The 16,929-nt window shown below is 41.6% G+C and overlaps 1 protein-coding gene across 2 annotated transcripts in view; it reads right to left on the minus strand.

Annotated features, from left to right (window-relative positions):
• LOC134611565 (THAP domain-containing protein 5-like) overlaps positions 1 to 16,906 on the minus strand; it is a 56,120-nt gene extending 39,214 nt beyond the window's left edge. For both annotated transcript variants that reach the window (XM_063455559.1, XM_063455558.1), the window contains exon 1: positions 16,713 to 16,906. The gene's annotated coding sequence lies outside the window, so the exon portion shown is untranslated. The remainder of the gene's footprint in view (positions 1 to 16,712) is intronic.
• Positions 16,907 to 16,929: the final 23 nt, after the last annotated feature.

The following is a 16,929-nucleotide window of genomic DNA, read 5'->3' on the forward strand; positions in this document are numbered from 1 at the left end:
CCTTTAATAAACAAAATAAAGAAATTTATACAACAATAAAAACCCCTAGACAATATGGAAGAAACAATCAGGAAAAGAGGGAGATCATAGAAAAAAGAGGAAGAGAACGAGAACTCACACCCCCTAGAGGACAAAGAAGGGATAATTGGGTTAGACAAGAAAATTCGAACAAACTTTACCATAGAAAAAAATTATACTCCTCATATCATAATGCTAAACAGTATGAAGAACAGAGATACAGAAAGACCTATGAAAATACTAGAAAAGATACCTATAGACAAAGAGAGAGAAATTATACCCCCTACAGATCACCGAAGAATAAATATAAGATTGTGAATAGTAGAGAAATAACAACATCCAATAGATACCAACCACTAGAAAATGATGAACAGGTTTTTCAGATGGGGAGACTGAGAACCAGGAACAAATTAGAGACAGATTGGAGTTTACCCACATACACAAAAAGAAGGAGATCAACAGAGGGAGAGGAAATAGAGGAGGACAGAGAACTCAACAGGGAAAAGAGAGAACGAAGGTAGAACCTGTAGATACTAGTGGGATTTTCAATTTAAGCCAAAGGGAACTTAAAACAGAAGAAATAAGAATTCTTAAGAAAGGATTAAAATTTGCACCAAGTGAAAATTTAAATAAATTCCAAATGTATATAGATCTTAATAAGTTCAAGAGAAATCTGTGCCTTAAAAAATACTTCCAAAAAAACCCCATAGAGAGGACTATAAATGCCACAACATTTAAACACACAGAGCTAAAGGAGAAATCTGCATTTTTCCCGAGACAGATGATTTCAGATCAGATGACAGCATTTGAAACTGTGGTCATGTCAGAAATCAATGAAATTAAAGATAAAAACAAATTTAAAGACAATTTAAACTTTAAGGAGAGACAGGCCCTAAAAAACCTTAAAGAAGATCCTAATATAGTGATTAAACCGGCGGACAAGGGGGGAGGGATTGTCGTCATGTCAAAAGCAAATTATGAGAGTGAAGCGGGAAGAATCCTAGGTGATAGTAGCACATATAGGAAAATAACAGGAGATCCTACAAATACAATAAAAGAGAAATTTACAACTTTTCTAGAAAAAGGTAGCTCTAGAGGAATCCTAAATAAAAAGGAATATGAATACCTAAATGTGAAACATCCGAAGATTCCGGTTTTTTACTTCCTACCGAAGATTCATAAAAACCTACAAAATCCACCAGGAAGACCCATAATTGCAGGCATAGACGCTATATCAAGTAGAATATCAGAATATATAGATGTTCAACTCCAACCGATAGTACAGAAAACAAAATCCTATATTAGAGACACTACAGTTGTTCTGAATTTAATTAAAGATTGTAGCTGGCAAAGTAATTTCTTTTTAGTAACTAGCGATGTTACACAACTATATAGTAACATCCCCCATTCTAGAGGTTGTGAGGCAGTAAGGACATTTTTGGAAGATAATGGAGACCTTTTACCGGATCAAATTGAATTTGTAATTGAAGGGATAGAATTAATATTATTTAATAACTATTTTTGGTATGGGAACGAATTCTTCATTCAAGAAAAGGGAACGGCCATGGGGACCAAGTTTGCACCCAGTTATGCAAATCTGTTCATGGCCCATTGGGAAGATTCCTTCATATATGGACAGCATGACTGGGGGGCAGACTTGGTGTCATATGGCCGTTATATAGACGACATTTTTTTCATTTGGAGAGGTACAGAGGAAAAGTTGACAACCTTTTTAACTTTTTTGAACAATAATGCATGGGGCATAGAACTTAATAGTGTCTGGAGTAAAACAGAAGTAATTTTTCTAGATTTAGTTATCTACATCGAAGAAGGAGAAATTAAAACAAAAAACCATTTCAAACTAGTAGACACTAATAGCTTCATTGAAAGAGATAGCTGCCACTATTCTCCGTGGTTAGAGAATGCCCCTAAGGGACAATTTCTCCGCATAAGACGAAATTGTACAGACCAGAAACTATATGAAGAACAATCCCTGAAGATAAAGAATGATTTCCTACAAAAAGGATATGAAGAAGAAAAATTAGAACAAGCAAGAATAGAAATAAAAGCAAGAAATAGAGAAGATATATTGAAATATAAAATTAATAAGAAAAACACACATCCAAGTAGTATTCCCTTCATATGCAATTTCAGCAATCAAAATAGAAAAGTAAGAAATATAATACAAAAAAATTGGCATATCTTGTTGCAAGACCCAACATTAAAAGAAATCTTGACAGAAAAACCAAAAATAGTCCATAGGGGTGTTAGAAATATTAAAAGTAGTCTGGTAAGAAGTCACTTAAGAGAAATAAAAATCCCATCTAGGCTAGATAACAACATTGGATTTTATGGCTGCGGACAGTGTACGGCGTGTAAGAGAACAGGCAATCACAGAAGAATAATTAAAGAATTTCATTCAGAAAAGAAAACTCATAAAATTAAGGAATTTATTACATGCCATACTAAAAACATAATATATCTATTAGAATGCCCATGTGGGCTGAGATATGTAGGGAGAACAACAAGAGCACTACATACACGTATAGAGGAACACTCAAGAAATATTTTAAAGGGCTATGAAAACCATAGTGTTTCAGCTCACTTTGGAATCTGCCACCAAAAAAACCCTATAGGCATGAAATTTATGGGTATAAAGAAAATCCGAAACGACTGGAGAGGAGGGGACTTTAATAAGATTATAGGAAAGGCAGAGATGGAATTAATTTTTATGCTAAATACAATGACCCCATATGGACTTAACAGTGATTTCGAGATTTGCCACTTTCTAAAGTGAAGACAATAATATCTATACTATTAAAATCAAGGAACACTTTTCTTTTAAAGAAGATCTATTAATTTTAGAAACTGGCTAAAACTTTTTAGGAGACTAGAAATTTATATTTAATATTTATTTTAGATTTACCATTTTTTAGATCAATATATGTATCAGGATATTTAATGTATTTGAATAATTTAGAAAATATGTTGAATTTATGTAAAAGATCATTTAAAAGATAATGCGGTATATATATAATAGAGGTAATAGGATTTATCTTCCTACCTTATACATACTCTATAAGAAACATATTCCCATACACTAAAGAGATGTTTAATGCAATAAATTGATTCAATACAATTTCCTTCTTTATCTGCGAAATGAATCCCCAATTGGTGAAACGCAAAATGAAATGCAGACAAGAAGAAGGGAGAGAGGAACGTTGTAACACGCCCTTCCGCAAACGAACTCTTATGTTGACGTAATGACATCATGCGGTCCACGCACACATATCGAAACCGAGGCGTGAACCGCAAAAACAGCGCGAAAAGAAGATTGAACGAGAAACAGCTGATAGAGAACAAGAGGAGGAAGCATTTAAAGACGGAGACCAAGGAAGTCAGAATTAGAAGACTGAGGAAGCCGAAACTGAACGGTGAAACGCGTTTCTTTATTTGAATAGACTTTTTAAATAGATTTGGTATTGTATTTTTTATATACTTAATTTTATTTCCATCTGGAAAAAATAAAAATAATACTTTTTTACCGAATTTAAGTCTCCGGCATCTATACAGATGGGTGTGTAGTCCCAAACTACACTAAGCTGATTTACTGAGCCAGGTTACAGGCTCTACATTTGTGAGTATATTTTCACCTATATAAGAATTATAATCCAGGTCTGGTGGACCTTCACTATATACTGTTTCTATTTGAGAGGTAACATTGGATCTACGCCAGTACTGAAATAAAGAGGGGGAGGTCGCCCAGGAACGGACCTAAAAGCAATCCATACCAGAGCTAGGTTATATTAGCTCTGGAATATGTGAGTTTTTCCATTTTCTTCCTTTTTTCCTGTGCTTACAAAAATAACATTATTACACTATATGCAATTTTATATTTTAAAGGCACAGAAGACACCAATATATCACTAGAAAAAATCCCAGTTAAGTGCTTGAATATCATTTTTTTGTGTATGCACAATATAATACTGGGTTACCACATAAGCGCTCCACTGTTTTAAACTTTGTATTTCACGGATTTGTGTGTTTGGGGAGAATTACACATTCAGTGTGATAGCAGCTCGATTTATAATAACGATTTGATACACAGTATCCACACAAAACGTTTTCACTGCACAGACTTGTGTTCACGCTATAAGATAACATAGTCCCTACTTTTTTTCTTTGTATATACTGTCAATCTATAGGGGTTCTGTCTTAAAAATGATATCTTCTATGTCTCCAGGAACAGGGCTGAAAATTTCTGACCTAGGCCTAAAAGTAGCTTCCTACAATAAAAGTAATTTTGTTTTAAATTTAAATGTTGTCTGTAGCATGGAACTTCAGTAGGTATGCAAATTCAAGGGAGTATGCATGTGCAATATCATTGAGTGTGTTTATGTAGGCTAGTTTATATATAGCGGGTTGGTGTCTGATAAGTGATGTGTGTGTTGGAAATGAGGAATGCATGTGTGTGTGAATGCAGCTGTGTATTTGAACCCCCAACTCCGATCAGTCGATTCCTTATTCTCTATAATACGTGCAATTTTCCTGCACCTGACAAATGGCAATGAAAGAGATTGTGACATGTGGAGAGGTAGTAAAAGAACCTGGTAATACGTCAAACCTCTCCGGAATTTGTTAGAGATAAAATGTTGCCAGGTGACTTGTGGCAGCTGCAATAAAGACCAACTAAAATGTATTAAGGACTGTGGAGTCTCATTTTCCATTGTTGGCTATCAGTGGTGGCAACTCCTTTGCAGCACCTTCTGGTGGAACTTCTCTGCACATCTACTAAATGTGGACAGCTGGTGACAGTTTCATGACCATCTCCTTTTTTCTCCCTGTTACCTTTGTGTGGGGGGACGACTTTCCTGGTGTTTAATATCGCTGCTGCCAAGAGATTTGCTTTTTTCCTTATTGATCACTGCACAACTTTTGTAGTAATCACTGCTGTGTAGGAGAAGCCCAGTGACATGTAATAGCACTTCGTACTGACACAGGGGCTTTTTTTCTTGTGGCAAGTATGCGCCTGCCTTCTTACCTAAGGGCAACAGGTAATCTAGACTTCCTTCTTAATGAAACATCCTTGGTAAGTGGAAATTCTGATCCCAGTTTTAAACATAGTTTTACAACTACTAGCATGCCAGACACTGTTCTCTGTTATTTCAGTAGCCATGGAATGGAACACACAAACAGAACAAAACAGAGAACACGGATGCACTCAGTTGGGACGGTTACTTAAGTTGGGAGATTTTGGGTTAAAGTTTGATTTATTAGGTTTACATATATGGTTAGAACTAAAGTGGCTCTGTTACTTCTGAGTATTTCATATGGATCCTGTTCAGACTGTAAGCTTGTTTGAGCAGGGTCCTCTTCAACCTATTGTTTCTGTAAGTTTTCTTTCAATTGTCCTATTTATAGTTACATTCCCCCCCTCTTTGAATATTGTAAAGTGCTATGGAATCTGTTGGCGCTATATAAATGGCAATAATATTAATAATATAGTCTTTATAGTCTTAAATGCTCATGATGACTTTGGAATTTCAACGTAAGGACAACAAAAGAAAAATTAGGGACTACTTTGAGGTTGACAAATGGCAGAGCTCCGCTATCAACATTTGCCCAAACCCAGTAGCTATCACAAGTGACAGCCGTGACTCACTGCAAGACGTGATCTATGCAGACTGATGGGGCTCCTGGCAGTTGAAGGGCCAGGAGCCGAAGAAGGTCTACAGGAAGAAGATGGTGCCATCCAGGAAACACAGCTTCAGGTAAGTAAACAATTATTTTTTTTCATTTATTACTGGTATTTATAAAGTGCCAACAAAATCTGCAGCTGTACAATTAGTGGAGCACGTACACTATACATAGACAAATACAAAAGGCAGATAGGGCCCTGCCTGTAAACTGAGATCTAGCCATTGAAGCGATTTTATACAGAGTACTTAGCTAGATAGCCCGTGAGCTTACAATCTAAACCTACTTCTCCCTGTGCCCAATTGCCACCAGATTATAACCGAAGAGGCCACCTTGTGACAGATCCACTTTGAAACTTAGGGCTAAATGTTCGGGGGATATTGCGTTTAATAACATAACCAGAAACACTTGTTATTATTTACTGTTATTTCAAAATATACAATACTTGTGTTTTAGATGCCCAACATCTGGTAATGTGATGTAATTCCAGTAAAATACAAGTTTAGCAGGCTAAGATTGCCACAAGGCATATGTATGTATATGTGTTTGTAGTATCAGTTAGTTAATAACACGTAGCTAAGATACTGTCATCACTGTACTGACCAGGTGCAGGAATGTAAGAACTGGAATTACGCGTCCCTCTCCTTTGTATCAGATGAGCCACGTGGTTAGACCGGATGGATGAGTTTAGACTCTATTTATTAAATAGGTTAAGGGTATGTGTGGGTGTAGTTAATTGTGGGAGGAGCTACAGTGCTATATAAGGAATGTACTCTATGTATTCAGTACTCAGACTTTGCTGTATTTTGGTGACGCTAGTCCCTCTGAGTCCCGATCGGTGATCCAATAAAGAATCTCTTCCTTCCTGAAGAAACCTGTGTCCATCTCTCTGTGCTTGGCTTCCGTCAGTTTCTCCGGTATCATTTGGTGCATTGGCCGGGAAGCTCATCGTTCAACGGTAGCTGAGAGGCAGAGGCGTGAGACGGTCTATCTTTGCCCACGTTCTCTACGGCTGCACCCCTGAACTTCTGCGTGGACCTCCCTTCGTCTCGGCGCCACTGGTCTGTTGTCCAGGAGATCATCGGCCTCTACGTGAGAAGTGCTGGGGTGTCCCCGTCGATGAGTGTGAACTCAGGTTCAGGAACGAGGAGGTAAGATAACTGCTGTTTTAGACGGCAGGACCCGCTAGGGGTATACCGATTGTGCGGTAGGCCCAAAGGGGTTTTTGAATCTGTATCTGCCCCCTCTGTCGGAGGGAAGGAGCGAAGGCGCACCGCTCGATCGAACGCTCTTTAGTCAGACCGTTTGATTTGGTTAGTCAGGCGGGGTCCTGGTGTAAGATAGCCCTAGCCGGACACCGGTGTCTTGTCTAGACTAGCGTTCTAGGGTGTATATTACGTTCGCTAGGTCGGAGGGACCGGGAGACTAAGCGGCGCCTGTGTAAATTCGGTTCGCTAGTTCTCATCCTATCTGGGCTAAGTGGGAAGGCGTGTAAATTTGGAACCCACTAGACTTTTGATAGTACGACTAAGAGGCGCCTGTGTAAATTCGGATCTCTAGCTCGTTGTATAGTGCGACTAAGAGGCGCCTGTGTAAATTCGGTTCTCTAGCTCGCTATGTATATGTGGTGATTGGGCAGTGTGGCTAACCAAAACGGGTGTATATAGTTTTAGGTAGTCCATTCAAGGTACTGGCCAATAGTTTAGTTGGGAATTGTAAATGTGTTAACGATTGTTTTAGTAAAGTGTATATCTTGTTAGATAGCGCGAGCTCAGCCGTCTAGCGAGAGTGTTAATAGTGTGTTGCTGTATTATAGTGCACGGTACCATAACCCTGTATATTTACTGACATTATATAATAAGTACTAATCATTGTCGTCCATTGCATGTTTAACACCATAACCACTAATAATTGTATTGTGACCTTAACTTGTGCTTTGACCTATGCTAACCGTACTGTAACCGCTATTTGTAAAAGACGATGTTACTGGGGTGTGTTATAGACGGGTAATTCGTATATAGAGAATTATAGCGTGGGTGACTGTGTAGTTACGCCAAAGGGCATAATATTGATTATATAGTGACTGGTGTAGCAGCTGTGTGTGTACGGGAATTCCCTGAGTGTTTATTGTTATTGTGTACGTTTCACTTGGTAACCGTACCACGTGGTGCTGTTGCCAGAGGAAACGGGTGTGACTGTTGAATAGTACGCGTGTATAGTATTCGTTGTCGACGACGTTCCATTGTTAAGTATGGGTGCGTCGCAGTCAACGATTCCGGATCCCTTAGGATGTATGGTTAAGAATTTTAAAAAGGGATTCAAAGTTTGTGATTTTGGGGTAAAGATGTCTCCTGTACGTTTGGTCACTTTGTGTACTAGGGAGTGGCCTACTTTGGTTGCGGCATGGCCGCCACGTGGCAGTTTGGATCCAACTCTGGTACAGCGCTTACACGTGGCTGTATCGGGTAGGCCTGAACTTTACGGCCAGTTTCCTTATATTGACTGTTGGAGACAGGCCGTAAATGACTCGCCAAAATGGCTCCAGACATGCCACGAGGAGCAGTGTCGCCTCATGGTAGCTAGGACTTGCTCGTCCACTAGGACTGGTGTTAGGCCCATTTTGGACACGCCCCCTGAGTCCGAGATCCCTTTGCCGCCCCCTTACTTTCCGGTAAGAGGAAGTGACGCAAATACAGGAAGTCCTGTAACCCTTCCCTCATTACCCTCATCCACTTCCGCTTCCTCCTCCAGTGCAGGATCCACCCCCCCTCGTACTAAATCCCCCCTTCCGGAACCAGATAGACCAACCTCCATTAGAAACGAATATCCTGATTTGGCGCCACTTCAGACTTCCGGTCAAGCTTCATCTAGCTCGGCCCGAAGTGTTCTATTTACGACCTTTTCCCAAAACCGACCTCCCACATCCCCATACCCTATCTCTCCCCGACCGGAACCCATGACTGACGCCTCTCTACGTAGCCCCATCCAAACCCGACAGTTGACTGGTGCCCAACAATTAAAGCACTATCAGATGCCTCTTCGTCTGAATCCCGGGTCAGCTTATATCGATGCCGCAGGTCAAATGGCACACGCTGACCCAGTCTTCGTATATGTCCCATTTACCACAACCGATCTTTTAAACTGGAAGACCCATAATTCCTCGTATACTGAGAAACCACAAGCTATGACTGATCTGTTCACCTCAATAGTACAGACGCATAATCCGACATGGGCTGATTGCCAGCAGTTACTAATGACTTTATTTAACAATGAGGAAAGGACAAGAATAAATCAAGCAGCCATTAAAGCATTAGAGGATAGAGCCCGTGCTTTGAACCAAGCCAATCCAGCAGCATGGGCCGCGACACACTATCCCAACACCGATCCCGATTGGAACGTAAATGGTGCTGATATGGTTCAACTCAGAGCCTATAGAGACGCTATAATTGCTGGCATGAAAGCCGGAGGAAAGAAAGCCATTAACATGTCGAAGACAGTTGAGGTGATCCAGAAAAGCGATGAAGCGCCCAGTGTCTTTTATGACCGATTATTGGAGGCATACCGCTTGTATACCCCCTTTAATCCGGAAGACGCAGACAATTCCCGAATGGTTAACTCCGCCTTTGTCAGCCAAGCATACGGAGATATTAAGCGCAAGCTACAAAAGTTAGAAGGGTTTGCAGGTATGTCCATCACCCAACTAATGGAGGTAGCAAATAAGGTCTATATGAACAGGGATACAGAAAGTAAGAAAGAGGAAGAGCGCAAGATGCGTAAAAAGGCTGATATGCTAGCGGTAGCGATCGCAGGCGTAGATAAACGGGGCCCAGATAGAGGCAATAATAGATGGAGTAGGGAGCCTTTGAGTAGGGATCAATGCGCGTATTGCAAGGAAGAAGGGCATTGGAGGAACAAATGTCCGCAAAGAGAGCAGTACGAGAGAGACCAACCCAGGGCAGGCTACGGAAACTTTAGAGGTAGAGCGAGAGGTAGAGGAGGCCCCGGAGGGAGTAATGGTTATAGAGGGAGTAATGGGAACAGAGGAAGTGTTAGGGAAGACAGGTATATTCCAGCAGCGCAAAGGTCCCGCGATAGAGAAGGTAGGGACTTTGTAGGATTGGCTGACACTGTCATGGAGGACTATTGATACCGACCGGGCTCCATCCCCCTTGGTCGAGCGGAGCCTATGGTCGATGTATCAATAGGGGGGAAAAGGAGTGCGTTCATGATCGACACTGGTGCTGAACATTCAGTGGTGACTAATCTAGTTGCTCCTCCATCTGGAAGGACTATTACTGTGATAGGAGCAACTGGAAGAAGTGCTGAAAAACCGGTTCTTAAAAGTCGACTCTGTACATTGGGAGGCCACGTAGTAAAACACCAATTCCTTTATATGCCTGAATGTCCAGTCCAATTGCTGGGACGTGATATGCTATCCAAATTACAAGCGCAGATTACGTTCCTACCAGATGGAACAACATCTTTAAAGTTTAATGGACCTTCAGGTATTATGACTTTATCCGTACCAAAGGAAGAAGAGTGGCGACTTTATACAGTGTTGACTAGCCAAAACCCTAGGAGTGATGAGACATTGTTTAACATACCAGGAGTTTGGGCAGAGAACAACCCACCAGGACTGGCCCGCAATATTCCACCAATAAAAATTGAACTGAAACATGGGGTTTATCCAGTGAGCCTAAGACAATATCACATTCCGCAGAAGGCTAAGAAGAACATCCAATCCTATCTGGATAAGTTCATACGGTATGGTATCCTAAAATTCTGTACTTCCCCCTGGAACACCCCATTGCTGCCTGTTCAAAAGCCCGGTACAGATGAGTATCGACCTGTACAGGACTTAAGAGCAGTCAATGATGCGGTTGTTAGCATACATCCAGTTGTACCCAATCCATATAACCTGCTTGCTTTAATTCCGGGCGGGGCTACTTACTTCACAGTCTTAGATCTCAAAGATGCCTTCTTTTGCCTCCGAATTGCCGCAGAAAGCCAATGTATTTTCGCTTTCCAGTGGGAGAACGCTGTAACGGGCTCAAAACGCCAAATGACTTGGACAAGACTTCCCCAAGGGTTTAAAAATTCACCTACCCTATTTGGTTCAGCTCTAAGTCAAGATCTACTGGATTTCGAGTCTATCCCAGGAGAATGTGTATTGTTACAATATGTAGATGACTTGTTGATAGCAGCAGTTACAAAAGAAAAATGTCAGCAAGCAACGCACGATCTACTACACATTCTCTGGAAGGCAGGATACAAGGTGTCTAGAAAGAAGGCTCAGTTGTGTTTGCCAACTGTCAAGTATCTAGGATTCCATATCTCTGAAGGTCAAAGAATTATGGGGCCAGAGAGAAAAGAAGCTGTCTGCCAAATACCAATACCCAAGAATAGAAGACAAGTGCGAGAATTCTTGGGGGCAGCAGGCTTCTGTAGGATATGGATTCCCAGCTATGCGATACTGGCAAAACCTCTGTACGCAGCTATCAAAGGTACAGAGCACGACCCCTTCTTATGGACCCAAGAACAGCAAACGGCATTTGAAGATGTGAAGAAGGCTTTGATGAGTGCCCCAGCATTAGGTCTACCTGATCACACACGACCATTCTACTTATATGTACACGAGCAAAGAAGAATGGCTGTGGGAGTATTGACACAGTACTTGGGATCATGGCAAAGACCTGTTGCCTACATGTCTAAGCAACTGGATGCAGTGGCCAGCGGACTTCCACCTTGTCTAAGAGCCGTAGCTGCAGCCGCCCTGCTAGTAGCTGAAGCCGATAAACTCACTCTGGGTCAAGAACTTTATGTACGAGTCCCACATGCAGTACAGACGTTGTTGGATTACAAAGGAAATCATTGGTTTAGTAACAGCCGTATGACCAAGTATCAAGCAATGTTGTGTGAAAACCCAAGAGTGCATTTAGAGACTGTAAACACCTTAAATCCAGCTACCCTTTTGCCACAACCTACTGAAAGTCAACATGATTGTTTGGAAGTAATGGATGAAGTATTCTCAAGTAGACCAGATCTTCGTGATTTTCCCATCCAGAACCCCGATGTTCAATATTACACCGACGGCAGTAGTTATGTGAAAGAAGGGATCCGCTATGCAGGATATGCAGTGACAACAATAGACAAGGTGATAGAAGCTCGGCCACTGGCGAAAGGAACATCAGCACAAAAGGCAGAATTAATAGCACTAACACGAGCGTTACAATTGGCTGAAGGTTTAAGAGTAAATATCTATACGGACTCTAAGTATGCGTTTTTAACCACTCATGCCCACGGAGCTTTGTATAAAGAAAGAGGACTACTGAATTCAGAAGGCAAAGAAATCAAGTACGCAGCTGAAATCCTACAACTATTGGAAGCAGTGTGGGAGCCGAAAGAAGTCGGTATCATACATTGTCGAGCGCATCTGAGAGGAGATGGTGATGTAACCAAGGGAAATCGGATGGCAGATAGTGCAGCTAAGCGTGCTGCTGAATCAGGAAGACAGGAGTATGTGGGGCATATAGCTGCTCTTATACCAACTCCACTGTCCCAATGGACTCCAGTTTATACAGCTCAAGAAGAGGAGTGGTTAAAGACTGAACCGGGAAAGTATTTGGAGAACAAGTGGTATCAGCTAGAAGATGGAAGAATAGTCATACCAGCATCACTAGCGGTAGAAATTGTCCAAAATTATCACAACGGGACACATTCTGGGAGAGACAGTACTGAAGAATCTCTCAGGAAACATTTCTACATACCAAGATTGTCCAACTTGACTCAGGCCATTGTACGCAGATGTGTAACGTGTGCTAAGAATAATGCAAGACAAGGACCAGTAAAGCCACCAGGAGTCCAGTTTATGGGGGGACTCCCCATGTCCGATCTACAAATAGACTTTACAGTAATGCCTAAATCGGGTGGACATCGTTACCTGTTGGTAATTGTGTGCACCTATTCAGGCTGGGTAGAAGCATGTCCTACTCGTACAGAGAAAGCAGGAGAAGTTGTAAGATTCCTGCTACGAGAAATAATACCCCGATATGGACTACCCTGTTCTATAGGATCGGACAATGGTCCAGCTTTTGTTCATCAGTGCCTACAACAACTGACTCATATGCTTGGTATAAAGTGGAGGCTTCATACTGCATATAGACCCCAGAGTTCTGGTAAGGTAGAGAGAATGAATAGAACTATAAAGAACCAGTTGGCTAAAATGTGTCAGGAAACCCAACTTAAGTGGAACGTTCTCTTACCCATAGCTTTATTGCGAATCCGCAGTACCCCTACCAGAAGGATGGGCCTCTCTCCTTTTGAAATCATGTATGGGCGACCACCTCCCGTACTTGGTAACTTAAGGGGGGACTTGAGTCAGTTGGGAGAAGGAATTACCCGGCAGCAGGTTGTAGAGTTGGGTAAGACTATGGAGGAGGTACAGAAATGGGTACAAGATAGATTACCTGTGAATATTTATCCCCCTGTTCATAGTTATCATCCAGGAGATCAAGTGTGGATTAAAGAGTGGAATAATGTACCGTTAGGGCCCAAGTGGAGAGGTCCTTATGTTGTTCTTTTGTCTACCCCTACAGCGATAAAAGTAGCCGAAGTAACTCCGTGGATACATCACTCCAGGGTTAAACCAGCAGCAGTCGATTCTTGGCAAATTACAGCAGATCCAGAGAATCCCTGCAAGATCCGGTTGAAACGCACTACTCAGTCGGAGTAACGAGGAATTATTGTGGATTACAAATTTTATTGTTACAGGTGTGAGTGAGAAGGCCATAATAAAGCCTGTCCGCTTACCAACACATAGTGTATAAGCCAGGAAAGTCTCGAAGGGACACCTGTGAAGACGAGCAGAACTCCATTCCCTGCAGCCCTCACATCCTGGAAGCTGAGGTTCCATCGCACGGACGAAGACTGAGGATGACGGCGAAAGATGTGCTTTTGATTGTGTTTATTTATGTGTTTTTATATTCAGGAAGGTAGAGGTACCGACACTCCTAGCTGTGAGGTATGCATTAAGACTACGAGAACAGGTAACCATATTTCCCAAACCCTAATTTGGCATTCACAATACGAATGTAAAGGAGAGGTATCAAGATGTAGATACCTAAATATAGACTATAGTGTGTGCCATTTAGGAGTAGGAGAACCTAAGTGCTTCAGTCCAGAGTATCAACCTCGTACAATTTGGTTGACTCTCAGGAATGGAGATCCTCAGGGGACCCTAATTAATAAGACGGTGTTAGAATCCGTACATTCTTCGGGTGTTCTGCTATTTGATGCATGTAAGGCGATATCAAGTGGTAGAAAACCGTGGAATGTATGTGGGGATCTTAGATGGGAGAGGACGTATGGGTCTAATGATAAATATATTTGTCCCAGTAGTAAAAATAAATATGTGAGTCCTAGATGCCCAAATAAAGACTATAACTTTTGTCCATATTGGTCTTGTGTGGGGTGGGCGACTTGGGGACAGACAGTAGATAAAGACATGATAGTGACTAAGTTGCCGACTAGCCCTTATTGTAAGTCTATGGAATGCAACCCAGTCCATATACTTATTAATAACCCCGACAAGTTCCTAGATAAGTATGGAAATTTATTTGGGTTTCAGATATACGGGACGGGTTTAGATCCTGGGACATTATTGTTTATAGGAATAGAGACTGATACGGTATCCTCCCAGACTCATCAAGTATACCATTCCTTTTATGAAGAGATGAGTATAGATAATAAGATCCCCCATAACGCTAAAAACCTGTTCATTGACCTAGCTGAAAGTATTGCCGGTAGTCTTAATGTTACCAACTGCTATGTGTGTGGAGGTACTAACATGGGAGACCAATGGCCTTGGGAAGCAAAGGAAGTAATGTCCGGTTCTGAGGCAGTTGACCAACTAATATCTACACAAGCCGATTATCATTTGAGTGTTAGAGGTAAATCTGAGTGGAGATTAAAGACCTCCATCATAGGTTATGTTTGCATAGCAAGGAAAGGAATAATGTATAATACTTCTGTAGGAGAATTAACTTGTCTAGGGCAAAAAGCTTATGATGATGATACTAAAAATACAACTTGGTGGTCGGCTTCAAATGTCTCAGAACCATCTAACCCGTTTGCTAGATATGCCAGTTTAAAGGATGTGTGGTTTGATCTATCCATCACATCTACCTGGAGAGCCCCAGCAAATTTGTACTGGATCTGTGGTAAGAAAGCCTATTCGGAGTTGCCACAGGACTGGGAAGGGGCATGTGTGTTGGGTATGCTCAAACCATCCTTCTTCTTGTTACCGATTGAAACAGGTGAGACTTTAGGTGTTAAAGTGTATGATGTGAATCATAGGAAGAAAAGGGGACCCTTAGAGATAGGCACCTGGGAAGATAATGAATGGCCTCCCCAGCGTATCATAGATTATTATGGGCCAGCCACGTGGGCAGAAGATGGTACCTTTGGTTATAGAACCCCAATTTATATGCTCAACCGTATTATAAGATTACAGGCGGTGGTTGAGATTATTACTAATGAGACCTCACAAGCACTCAATCTTCTAGCGAAGCATAATACCAGGATGAGGACAGCAGTGTACCAAAATAGATTAGCCTTGGATTACCTTTTGGCAGTAGAGGGAGGTGTATGTGGGAAGTTTAACCTGAGCAATTGCTGTCTTCAAATAGATGACGAAGGGCAAGCAATAGCTGAGCTTACTAGCCATATGGTTAAACTAGTGCATGTGCCTACTCAGGTATGGAAAGGGTACAATCCAAGTAGTTGGTTTGGTAGCTGGTATGAGTGGTTTGGAGGGCTTAAGGCAGTGGTAGGTGGAGTCCTACTGATTTTACTGTTGTGTCTACTCCTACCGTGTCTTATACCCTTAGTAGTTAGGTCTGTGCAAAGCCTGATAGGAAGTATAGCAGAGAGGAAGGCTGCTGCACAGATAATGGCGATATATAAGTATAAGGCTCTAGATCAAGGAGAACCAATGCAGGAAGATGAGTGTTAAAAGATTCACATCATAAGATAAGTCTGGTCTGGTTCATGGTAACCTGAGGTATATGCAAACCAAGGTTAAGTGATGCCTCAAGTAATTGTGAAATATCAGAGGCATCAAAGGGGGGAATGTGATGTAATTCCAGTAAAATACAAGTTTAGCAGGCTAAGATTGCCACAAGGCATATGTATGTATATGTGTTTGTAGTATCAGTTAGTTAATAACACGTAGCTAAGATACTGTCATCACTGTACTGACCAGGTGCAGGAATGTAAGAACTGGAATTACGCGTCCCTCTCCTTTGTATCAGATGAGCCACGTGGTTAGACCGGATGGATGAGTTTAGACTCTATTTATTAAATAGGTTAAGGGTATGTGTGGGTGTAGTTAATTGTGGGAGGAGCTACAGTGCTATATAAGGAATGTACTCTATGTATTCAGTACTCAGACTTTGCTGTATTTTGGTGACGCTAGTCCCTCTGAGTCCCGATCGGTGATCCAATAAAGAATCTCTTCCTTCCTGAAGAAACCTGTGTCCATCTCTCTGTGCTTGGCTTCCGTCAGTTTCTCCGGTATCAGTAATAGAAAAAAAAAAAAAGATACCCTATCAATATATTTTGGAACACAAATTGATGAGGAGCAAAATAAAAAAGGTATTAAAAATTAAATTAAATGCAATATTCACAGAAACTAATGCAAAAAAAAAAAAAACGGTAGATGCATGAGTAAATAATAGTGGTTCAGACAGTATGAATAGATAACTCACTGTACAGAAATAAATGAATCCACAAATGGTTATTATCCACAAAGTATTACTGAGCAATACTGTGATAAATAGCCCACAGTGTGCTCATGGCACAGCAACATTGCCATAGCACACTGGATGAAACCCTGTGCTCTAGGTAGGAGTGTCTGTCTCCTACCACCAGCAAAATGGCAGAAGCACACCACTGCCGACAACACTTCTTACTAGGGTCACCATGGGGGAGGTACTCACCCTGGCGGCGGGCTGAGGAAGACGCACGTTAGGCACTATAACTCACATCAAACTCAGGGTCTTCGCTCTCTTAGGCAGTCCTGGGGCTGCCAGTCGCCAACTGCTTAATCAGGCAATCTCCGGGCAGCCCGTCTCCACTATAGTCAGTGTGATCAGGCAATGCTGAGGGCAGCCTCTGTGCTTCAGGTCCTTGTGGTGATCCTGCCTAACTGGTCTG

Source organism: Pelobates fuscus, chromosome 5 (genome assembly GCF_036172605.1).
Source record: "Pelobates fuscus isolate aPelFus1 chromosome 5, aPelFus1.pri, whole genome shotgun sequence".
Lineage (NCBI taxonomy): Eukaryota > Metazoa > Chordata > Amphibia > Anura > Pelobatidae > Pelobates > Pelobates fuscus.